The sequence below is a fragment of the Cupressus sempervirens genome, chromosome 10 (assembly GCF_028749045.1).
Source record: "Cupressus sempervirens isolate cs-2001-9-10 chromosome 10, ASM2874904v1, whole genome shotgun sequence".
Taxonomy (NCBI): Eukaryota; Viridiplantae; Streptophyta; class Pinopsida; order Cupressales; family Cupressaceae; genus Cupressus; species Cupressus sempervirens.
In genome coordinates this window covers 221,226,829-221,239,358 of record NC_143127.1, presented here as the reverse complement: position 1 = coordinate 221,239,358, position 12,530 = coordinate 221,226,829, and positions in this window count along the sequence as shown.

Here is a 12,530-nt window from a genome sequence, read left to right as displayed (position 1 = left end):
CTCTAAAAATAGTATACATGAAAGAGATGATAAAGTACCAGATGGAGAAGGTCAAGATGACTCTAAAGCTAAAGGATCAAACATGTAAAGAAGGACAAAACCAATATTAGCCAAATATGTTAGAAGACATCACCATGCAGATCAAATTATTGGTAACAAGGATGCAAGAGTAATGACAAGGAATAGACTCAGGAATGAATCATGCTTACTGAGCAAGGTTGAGCCTAAAATAGTAAAAGATGCACTATAAGATGATGACTGGTATAAAGCTATGGAAGAGGAGATAGATTGCATTGAGAAGAACAAAACCTAGACCCTAGTTCCTAGACTAGCTAATAAGAATGTAATTGGTACCAAATGGATATTTAGAAACAAACTTGATGAGAATGGTGAAATAACTAGAAACAAAGCCAAACTTGTTTGCAAAGGCTATGCACAAGAAGAAGGACTAGATTATGGAGAAACATTTGCCCCTGTTGCAAGAATGGAAGTAGTAAGAACACTGCTTGCATATGTTGCTTACAAAGGTTTCAAAGTCTACCAAATGGATGTCAAGTCTACTTTTCTAAATGGAATACTAGAAGAGGAAGTCTACATTGAACAACCAGAGGGATTTTTTGATAACAAGAACAAGGATATGGTCTACAAACTGCATAAGGCACTTTATGGTTTGAAGTAAGCACTTAGAGCATGGTATGAGAGATTGCCCAAATATCTTGTGAAGAGAGTATTTGAGAGAATAGATGACAACAAAAACTTGCATATCAAAGCTGAAAAATGTAAAGACATTTTGATATTAGAAATCTTCATTGATGATATAATATTTGGAGGAAAAGACATTCTATGTAAAGATTTTGCTGATCAAATGAAATATGATTTTGAGATCTCAATGTTTGGAGAAATCAAATTCTTTGTTGGTTTGCAAGTACATCAACTAAAGAATGGAATATTTGTGACCCAATCAAAATACATCAAGGAGATACTCAAGACATTTGGATTAGAAGAGTTAAAACTAGTTAGCACACCAATGGCAACATGACATAAGTTATCCAAGAATGATGAGTTAGCTAAAGTGAATTAGACAATGTATAGATCAATGATTGGAAAGTTGTAGTATGTTGTACATAGTAGACCAGACATTGCATTAGCTATTGGAATAGTGGAGAGATTTTTTGTAGATCTAAGAAAAAATCACCTAATGACAGTAAAGAGAATAATGAGGTACCTAAAAGGAACTAATGACTTTGGTTTTTATTACAAGAGGAGTGAAACGTTTGAGCTAAAAGCCTATACTGATGCAGATTGGGGAGGTAACATTGATGAAAAAAAAAGCACCAATGGAGGAGCACTTTTCTTTGGAAAAAGACTGATTACATGGACCAGTAAAAACCAAAGTTGTACCTCACAGTCCACAGTAGAAGATGAATATGTTGTAGCTGCTATCAATTGCACCAATATTGTATGGATCAAACATCTATTGCAAGGTATGAAGGAAGAGGTAAATGAGCCTATGATAATTTATTGTGATAATACAAGTGCTATCAACATATCAAAGAACCCTATAATGCATGCTAAAACCAAGCTGCAATTAAGTATCACTATGTAAGAGAATTGGTGGAAGACAAACAAGTGAAGATGCAATATGTTAGCTCAAAGGAACAGATTGCTAACATCTTCACAAAAGCACTACCTAAAGATGTTTTTGAGTATCTTAGAGGTAAGTTAGGGGTGATACCCCTAGCCAAGGCTACTTAAGAAAAGGCAAGACTCCCCTGCATCAAATGAATTGATTGTTAAAATATTACACATTGATGTAGAGGATACTTACTTTAGGATTCATGCCTAACATAATTTATGTAATGAAGTTCCAAATCAGTCACAAGAAAGTTGATAGAGGGAGAAAGTGAAAGAACATGCAAAAGCTACACTTGCATATTAAGATGTTGAAACAATATGTCTTTGGCATTATTGTCAAAGAGGGAGAAAGAGTAAAGAAACTGATCAATAGTAGGAGAAAGAGTAGAAATTGATTAACAATATTCAAATGGATAAAAGTTTTAATCAATAGATTGAGGGAGAAGATGAAGAAGCTGATCAGAATAGAGAATAGTAGAAGATGAGCAATTCATACAGAGGGAGAAACTATCAGAAGTGTTAATGTTTGGTAGCTTTAGTCAGCTAAACCTATGAGACTAGTATAAATATACATATATAAGTGTGATATATGTGTGTGTGTGTGTGTGTGTGTGTGTGTGTGTGTGTGTGTGTGTGTGTGTGTGTATTAACATATATATTTAATATATGAGATATTATATATATTTATCATTTTAATTATAATGGATAGACATGTCTCATGAGGAGACATGTCTCTCCATGTGTGATTTACAATACATACAAGAGGAGATTGATGCATTTGGAAAGTATATACTAAGATGGCAATGCAACTACATCTGCAATCGATCCTAAGAAATCAACATGGTATCAGAGCCAGTTTGTAAACGTAGAAGTGAAAATAAAATAGGAAGGATAATATAAAAAGTTTAAAATGTCATCAGATTCAACGCATATAACACAAGGACATGATTGTATATCAATTATAAAGCTAGTCAAAATTTTGTTCAATGTGGAAGGAACGAATCTCATTTCCAAAGCATGTCGATGTTGTCATACGTGGTATGAAATCGGTCCCCTCAATTTTATAATGCTACAATATATCAGTTGAGTGGCCATGTCAATGTTACAGGTAGACTTTCCACACAATAAGGAAGACAAAAAATAATAATTCCATAGATTATAATATGGTTATAATGTTTCTGGTTGTATTGGAAACCATATTATTGATTTACTTATTTAGATACACAGATAAGTATTAAACATTAATGTTAGCATAGAGGGAAGAAATGGTTCAAGCATTCTCTAATGTAATAACAGAGACGTGTGAAGCCATTAAAGATGGCATGGCTACCAAGACAGTTCTAAAAAGGATGCCTTGACTCTAAGTTCCCATGCAATATGTGTGGGAGGTGGTCTACAGTATGTGCAGACAGGTGTGTTCACTATGTCGCACTTTAAAGAAATTTTTTCGTGTTCCTTTACTACGTGAGTGGACCTTCAGTTGGCAATGATTCAGATCCACATGCACTATGCGATAAGGATTTGACTGCACTAGAGCAAGATGAGAATCTACACATTATTTTCCTCTCACCACATGGTGAATGATAGCTTCGCTTTTATGTTATTGGGATGATAACAGGTTGGATTCATGACAGAGCTCATGAAATCAAGATGTTGCTTAGTGACTACATAGTGAGATTGGGGTAGTTTGAGAAGAATTCATATCCATGGTTATAAGGTATTGAGACTGGCATTCACCATATAAAGAAAACTAATGATGGGAGCTGATTAACTAAGGACCATAGCCACTGACCCCTATGATACATGTGCCCAAGCTAGTTTATACAAAGAAATAGAGATCCCATGAAGAGGGAAATAAGGAGAGGATGCCAATATATTTGACCACACATAATATACAAAATTATGGTAAATATTAAACTTCAAGGAATGTTGGGATTAGGAGTTTCAGAAGGGGGAAATAGAGAAATACATACTCTCTTCGACTCACATGCTATCCCTAAGCATTCTGAAGGGGTTACATGTGTTTAAAGATGGAGCAACATTTAGCACCTATTATGTACCTCCCCACTCTACCTTCCTGCAACAAAAGAAGTTGTTTGATGTCATCAGGCTTCATATATAAGGAAACTTGCTACTCCTAGCATTGCATACATAACAAAGAACACACAGAGTGATATTGGAGGTAATTATATGTATATTCTTTCCATTATTGGATCTTTAGAATATTATTTAAGTGATGTGTCGTCATTAATAATTATTTCTTAGTTATATTATATGAGATAGTATAATGGAAAATATATGGTGACTATATTCGTAAATAAAGTAAAATATATTTTCTAAACAATTTGTTATAAATATGAATGAAATTGGTTATCTTAGATTTTTATATCACATATTAATAAAGGAAATATTATATTGAAAATATAGATCATAGTATATACATGTAGAAAATGGAAGATATGCTTATATGTTCAAAGAATATACATTTATCTATATTATATTGAGATGATCTTATATTATCATATAGAATTATTATCCTTGAGTATAATCTCTTATTCATATTTCTATACGAGCTATGTGCCTTGATTTTTTCCTTTGAGAATGTTACTATAGGAAGAGGGAGATTGAGATTTGGAGTGAGCCAGACATTTCATTAGAGGCAACCTTGAAAGAGAGGGAGCAGATAGAGGATATGGTTCAATCAACCTTCTATGATCTCGAACATATTGATTCAGAGGGAGTAAACCATGTTGAGATGGATTCTCTAGTAATCAATAAATTGTACTGGTCAAGAGGACTGCAATTCATGAGTATACCTCGTGACTATGTGATTTTAATGGGCCTACCTCCTGTGTACATCATGAGGAAGTGATGACTTCCAAATGATTATCACTTGTATTTGTAAAAGTTATTGAAAGGTGACGATCTTACAATAACTTAATTTTTCTATTATGATGGATATCTTACGATGTCTATGTAGATCATAATAGATTATACTTTTTCATTGTGGATTTTTATATGGTAAGCATTATGAGAATGCATGTGCACATACCTTATAAACAATTTTGAGTATATGGTGAATGTTATGTGAATTTGATGTTCTAGAGGCCATTACATAGGGTACATGGTGAATATCATATGATGATATTCTGGAGGCCATTACTCATAGTAATTGGTGAATATCTTGCATCTCATTCTGGAGACCATTACTCAAAGAGTATTTGGTGAATATCATATATTATTATTCTGGAGACCAATACTCAAATGTGATATCAAAATGGTGAATATCATATGTTGATATTCTAGAGACCATTACCTTATTGAGTACATGGTGAGTTTCAAGTGTTGATACTCTAAAGACTATTACTCAAAGTATTTGGTGAATATCGTTGATATTTTGAGGCCAATACATATGATGTCAAATGAGATAGCAAAATGTTCAATATCTTCTTATCAAAGTTATTCATATATTACATTGAGTTAATATATCATCATATGTTTATCCTTCCTAGCTAAGAGGGAGTGTTAATGTTTGGTAGCTTCAATCAGCTAAACCTATGAGACTAGTATAAATATACATATATAAGTGTGATATATATATGTGTGTGTGTGTGTGTGTGTGTGTGTGTGTGTGGATATGTATGTATGTATGTATGTATGTATGTATGTATGTATTTAATATATGAGATATTATATATATTTATTATTATAATTATAATGGATAGACATGTCTCATGAGGAGACATGTCTCTCCATGTATGATTTACAATGCATATAAGAGGAGATTGATGCATTTGGAAAGTATATACTAAGATGGCAATGCAACTACATCTGCAATCAATCCTAAAAAATCAACAAGAAGGAATAAAGAAAAGAAAAATGATACAATAGCTAAGAGGGAGAAGTTAGCACTAAGAGGAAGATGTGAAAATTGATGGTTACACAATTACTTTTTGGCATTTGACTTACTATTCTAACCTCGTTAACTTGGTTGAATAGTTTAGTCTGATGGTTGATCAATTTGGTTTGCCATCAATGCCAAAGAGGGAGGTTGTTGGAAATATGATTGAAAAGATCATTGATGAAGAAGATTGATTGAAAGAGGGAGATTGTTGTTAAAAGAATGTTTTCAATCATTGTTTTGTCATTGATGTCAAACCTGTTATGTGTAGGAATGACATTTTCTTATAAGATCCAAGTACTATCACTTAGTTGATTGATGAAGAGGATTTAATCAATAAGATGTAACAAGAGAACCTAAGGGAAAGGTTGAGTAATGATATTGTAATGAAGTGCAAGGATCAATTGAGAAAATGGTTAAATGATGTATTGATAACATACTAAAAAATACAGAGGTTGGCTACACTTCAAAACATTGGAGGGATAAGTTGTAATAAGGTTGACTACAATGCTTAAACTAAGTTCATTAGTGGGTGCTGAGCAAGCTAGTTTAAGCCAAGTAAATTTTTAGTTGGAACCGAGCAAATGAAAAATCTAGTGTGTCGAGTAAACTTCAGGTGCTAAGCAAAGTAACAGGTGCCAAGTGAACTTTAGATGCCCAGCATCATAAAATCTTAGTAGGTGCCGAGTGAACTTTAAGTGTTGAGAATAAAAAAATGTAGTTGATGCCAAGTAACAAAATATGTGTCAAGCACTAGTATTTCAATAGTGCTGAGATGTTGCATTATTGGAAATGTCAAAGATTTGCAAAATTTGAGCTAACATAGTTGTTATCTTGAATTTTGTGAACTAGTTGGAGGATAAGGATGATGAGCTGGTGGCACAGAATTTTATGTAAATAGTTTTTGAGCGAATTCAAAAGGATTATTGAAGAAGTTTCTAGAGGAAACAAAATGTGGGTTAGATATAATGAATCCTACCTAATCCATACGAATTGTAATTAAAAGAAGGAAGAATCAAGTGAGAAAAGAACTCCAAGACTTCTATTTAAGGAGTCATAGACCAAGAAGGAGCTACTGATACTACTAGTGAGCCAAATTGTGAAGTGGTTAGAAGGGTCTCAAGGAGAAGGCATCTAGGAGAAGGAAGAGCACAAAGGGTCTACTTTGAGAAGTCATTAAAGAGAGAGAGATGATTGTACTGGTACATTGAGAATGAAGACTCAAGGAGACAAAGCTTGAAAGGAGGGAAGGCTATCAGAACTACAGAGATTGAAGGCCAAGCAATGTGAAGAGCTGAAGAGTGATCTCAGATCTGCAAGTTAAGTTGTATGTTGTAATTAGGTCAAGGATTTTCTAATACTCTCTAGCAATTTTATTAGACATGAAAATCCTATGGAGTTAGGTTGGTTTAATAGCCATTTGTAAATCCTTTAACAAGGTGGCATTCCAAGTGAATGTTCTAAAGTCCTCTAACCAAGCCCACTTCTAATAGGGTGGATAAATCCTCTAACAAGGTCACATTTAATAGTGTATTGTAAGCCTTTAATAGGGTAGGCCTATCTTAGGGCATCACTTCAGAAGAGTGAGAATTGAGTAGCATGTTATTGGTGGTTTTTCCCAAATTGGGTTTCCACATAAATCACTGTGTTATGTGTTGATTCTTTATGTGTTATGCTTGCATGTTTATTTATAGTAACTTGCTGATTAGGAAAGTTAAAGCTTGGATGAATGAATGGTTGAATGGGATCACTACACTTTGTGAAAATTTTTGAATTGGACATATGGACCTTGAATAACTGATTCACCCCCCCCCCCCCCAAGTTATTACATGGGTTCAAGCTAAGAAATCCTAGGATTAACTACTTGAACATGTGTAGTATTAGTGTCAACAAGGAAACATTCATCATCATGATATTATTCAACCAATTGAGGTGAAATCATATACCTCTTATGCATTCTTTCTTTGAAATTATTGAAGTATATAGACATAACACTTTCACAATTATTACCTAACATTTCAATGTGCTCATTAATCTAGTAGATCATAGGTCTCTTCACATCCCCATTAACATTTCCAATTTTTGGGAAATAGTTTTGCATATAGAAAAATATACATACAAAAAATGAACCAAATTTATATGTGTTGGATTTCTCATCTTGAATAGTCTTCATGTTTTCATCTGGTTGCTTGAATTGTAGCATGGTGAGGTTGATCTTGAATCCTTTCTTCACAATCTTGTATACCAAATCCACAACTATACATGACATAATATTGGTTATGCTATATTGATAATTCTTGTATGTGACAACATGCATTTTAAATCTCATCTCTAGATCACTAATAGTAAAAACCTTGAAACCTCATACATCCCACTCATCTTTGGTAATATCTTCATTTTCCTTCTTAGACATGACTCAAATTGATTTGACTTTTTCCATGATGGAATATCCAATAACCATGTGAATGTTACCTCTGGTATTTTTCACTAGTTCATCCAACCATATTTACATATTATGAAATCTACTTAATACAATCTATATCTAGACTTTATTTTGAAAACCTTTAGGAAATGTAGAACATGAGTGAGTCCTTTCATTTCTAGGTTCTTGTGTTCTTCCTTCAATTTTCCATCCACACATAATTTCTCATATGTCTCTCGCATTTCATTATCACCTACCTCACCAATTTTGAAATGGTAAAATGCATGCATATCTTGGACTAATAAAACTATTTGAGGGGTTCTTGATAATGCTCATACTTTGTCATTTTGAATAGAAATCCTGGGATACACATGGTATTTTAACTTTTCACAAAGCTCATTTTGAATCAATTCAACTTTTCAAGCTTTGGTTTTCTTTATAGTTGTAGACCTCGATGTCATTTTTGTAAGCTAGGGTTTTTGTAAGCATAATTATTATGATTGTAACAATAACCATCAAATTTAGGAGTAACATTTATCTTACCAATTTTTCTCCTATAGGCATTAGCTGTGTGTCCAATTTTTCCACAATGATAGCATGCAAGCTTATTTGACTTGGGATTAGTATAGGCATTCCTTTGTTAATATTTCTTAGATGATTCTCCTTGCTTAGTAGTGGAATGATTGGTATAGCCTAATCTTGAACTATATCTCAGTCACCTCTATCCTCTTAGTTCCTCATCCAATTTTCCTATGCTTTCTTCTAATCTCTTCAATATATTATTGATGTTTTTCTCCGACATGAGTTCAATCTTCAATTTTTCATTCTCAGTTCTTAACTCAACCATTTCGTGCACCTTTTCTCCTATTTCATGGTTTACATTGAGTATTTGATTTACCATATCATAATTATTCTAAATCAACCTCATGATTTCTTCATCCTTAGCATGTAATCTTGTAGTGATCTATCTCTTATCCTCTTCAATCATTATTTTCTCATCTTTATCTTATCTCTTCTATTCTAGCACTTCACACATCCTTGTAGATTTTAGTTCTTGCTATCTCTTTAGTGATTTCATCTTCATGTTAAGGTTGTGGTTTTTCTCCATTAGATCTACTATGGAAATATCAAATTCATTGGATATATTCCCATCAAGTAATTCCTCAATCACTTCTTCCTGATATGTTATTTCATTTACTTGTTGGGAAATTTCCTTCATTTTTCTCAAAGACCACTTTATTTTCTCCTTCATCTCATTAATCTAATTTAGGGCCATCCTTAGCTCTAATTTATGATTCTCAATAGTCTTGTCAAACATATACCTTTCCATGTCTCAAATGTTTTCTTTGAGGTTGTAAAACCCTTTAACAAGAGAACTAGCTTTGATACCAATTGTTGGATTAATTAGAAAAGATAGGATGCTGAGAGAAGGGTAGGGTGGGTGAATCACGATCCTCTAATATATTTTTTTTCAAATTTGATTAGCCCTTTGTAGTTTTATCCAATTGATAAACATGCACACACATTACTTTAATATTGAAATGAAAGTAAATGTAGCAACATATCCATGTAAACATAAATCAATTGCATGACACATAACATAGTGATTTGGTCACATAGAAACCCTTGGTTAGAGGGAAAATTTTAGTGGGGATGGTACCCACAAATCCTTCACTACTACAGTAAGAGTTTTCCTTGTTAAGGATACAATATTTTGTCACCTCTGGTGACTTCCTCAGTTAGAAGTAATACAATAAGATCTGTAAAGATCTACCTTTCCCAAAGATTTTACAACACAATACTATGTGTACACTCAATTAAGAGATTTACAATCAAACTATTAAGTCTAACCTATTAAAGAATTTAACTATTACAATGATTAGAAAATAGTAGTGAAATTGATTTATATAATTTCAACTTACTTTTTTTGATTAGATCCCTCTTCTTCTCAATGATTTATCATGTCCTATGACTTATAAATGAAATCCTTTCTTATGCTTCTTGAATATCTGATCTATGATAGAAATTCCTCCTTGAACTTCTAGTATAACCCTCTCATAGAAAACAAGTTCAACAACAACAACACTATCATCAGTCTTTAAACTATTCCATATAGATCCTTAAATAGGTATCTTTTGTCTCTTACAATCCTTGACCTAATTAGTGTTTAGAAATATTCTAGAAATTGCACTTGATCTAGGCCAATGACATAGAATCACCCTTGTTCCATTATTTTCCTTCCTTTTATTTCTTTGGTCTCCATTCTTTATTGGAATCATAAATAGTGAAATCACATTTACCAATAAATCTTACCAAATCATTTCCTTGATCATATGCACAAATCTCTTTTCCAACTCGGTAAATTCGTTACACATAATATTTTGTGTCATTTCTAACTTGTATATGCTTCTTGCATAACTTAGTGTATATTGTGTTTATGCTTGGTAGTTATGATTTCACTCAATGTCCTTCTTAGCTTGGTTAAACTTGATATTCTTAGTAAATTCTATGCTTGACATGGACTGAAACTTTTTGGCATAAACTATGCTCAGGTATAGTTGTCCCATACTTGTACTTTTATCTTCTATTTTCTTAGGCACTATATCATAGTTTGGTAACTGTGTTCATTGACCAATACTTCCTTCCTTCATCACTAACTATTTGACACTAATGACAACATGAATGTTCATAGGAGTGGCAATAGTAAAATATATACATTGAAGAGTGGAGGTAAAGGCTCTAGATGTGAGTTGGTTGCAAGATAAATGTGTGTGGCTGATTTTATTTTAGATTTCAAGAAAAATATTTTTTACAAGTATGCAAGGCATAGTCATAGGTCTTAGTGGTTGGATGAAAAATTTAGAATAAGTAAGGACACTTTTCCCATTGGCACTATTATATCATTTTTTTGGATTACAGTAAAAATAGGTTTTGAGGGGAAGTGAAACACCATAAAATTTTTTTAAAAAGTTATCCAAAAAAGAGCCCACAAGGTTTTACAAGGACTTGGAACCTACAGTATTAGAAAAAGCACAAACCCAAGTTTTATAAGGACCTAGAAGCTAAATAGTAGCAAACACACTTAAAAAAGATGGAAAAAGAAAAACAAAAGAAACAACTAGCAAATAGAGCTAGGACCATAAATCCATACCAATAACCAAAGCCTACAGTAAAAAAGAAAGAAATTACTCTAGCCCCTCCATGACCTTAGTCAAGTCTTTAGTGGTATTAACAACCTCCTGAAGGAAACCTTCAATAATTGAGACATGAGTACCTTCAAATGACCCTTTTTGTACTCAAACTAGTCCTTCTAGTTGGTCCACTAGCCATCTAGGAAAGCATATGGGAAATTATTTCCTCATTACTCCTCCTTCAAATGCTAGTTGTCCTCGTACACAAACTAGAAGTAATCATGTCCATATATTGGCCCCTATCCTTGACTAGTTACCTTAGTCCAACATCATCGGTTATCATTTTTTCAGGAATATTCTTGACTTTACTCTCTACCTTAATCCTTTTGGTTTTTTCAATATCCAGACTCTTCTATAAATCTTTAACCATTTTCTTTAGGGCCACGATTTCATTAAAGAGCCAAGTATCTACTTGAAGAGTTACACCCACCTTCCATTTGGATTTTTTAAGAAACATAAGCCTTCCACTAATATTTGTCTCCCCATTAACCTCATCAACAATGTTATCATTGTGATGATTAGTATCATTGTGGCATCTTCAGGCATAGATTCTTTCTCCTTGCCCAAAGCCTTTTTGACATTGTCATTCTTTTGGGTAGTATCATCAATTTTTGGCTCTTGAGTAATACAAATTGTATTCCTATCTTTATCATTCTTATTAGTGTCCATGAATTTCCCCTTCTTTACATTAGCTTCAGGGGTAGGTGTACTATCTTTGACATTCTTGTCTTTTCCCTAGGAGGAATTCAAAGACAGACTATATTCCTTCTTTTATGGGTTTAGAGAACCCACATTACTCCTTATATCATAAGACTTAACCAAGGAATCATTCTAACTACTCAAATACCTAGCATTGTTTGATATATAATCTCCACTCTCCATTTATCCCTCCTCTTCTCCATAATTTTCCACTTCCAAAGTGCCCTTGTCATATTCCAAAATTTCTTTAGGTTTAACCTTTGGTTCGACCTTCATTTTACCTTTTCCCTTAGTCTTTATACTTTTCTTTTTCTTGGCATGTTCCTTCTCACTTGTCGAGTCACTATTTGACTCAGTTTCCATTTCCTTAATCTCCTCAATTTTGACATTATGGGTTTAAGTTTTTTTGCACTAAACTTATCTAATGTTTCCTTCCTAGTTATCTTCTTTCTCTTTCTAGCCAAGGGAGAGAACTTCACAACATTCTCTTTACAATATTACTCAATTAGTAGGATAAGCCCTTTGTGGAGAATGGGACTAGAATTTTTTTCCTATGAGCATTGAAGATATTTAACAAGGAGAATTTTAGGTAGAAGGTGAAAGAAACCCTATTCTTGTATCTAAAATGGTTTAAGAAAGCCAAATGGAAATTATGCACTCTTTTAGACCTCTCGTCAAGAAT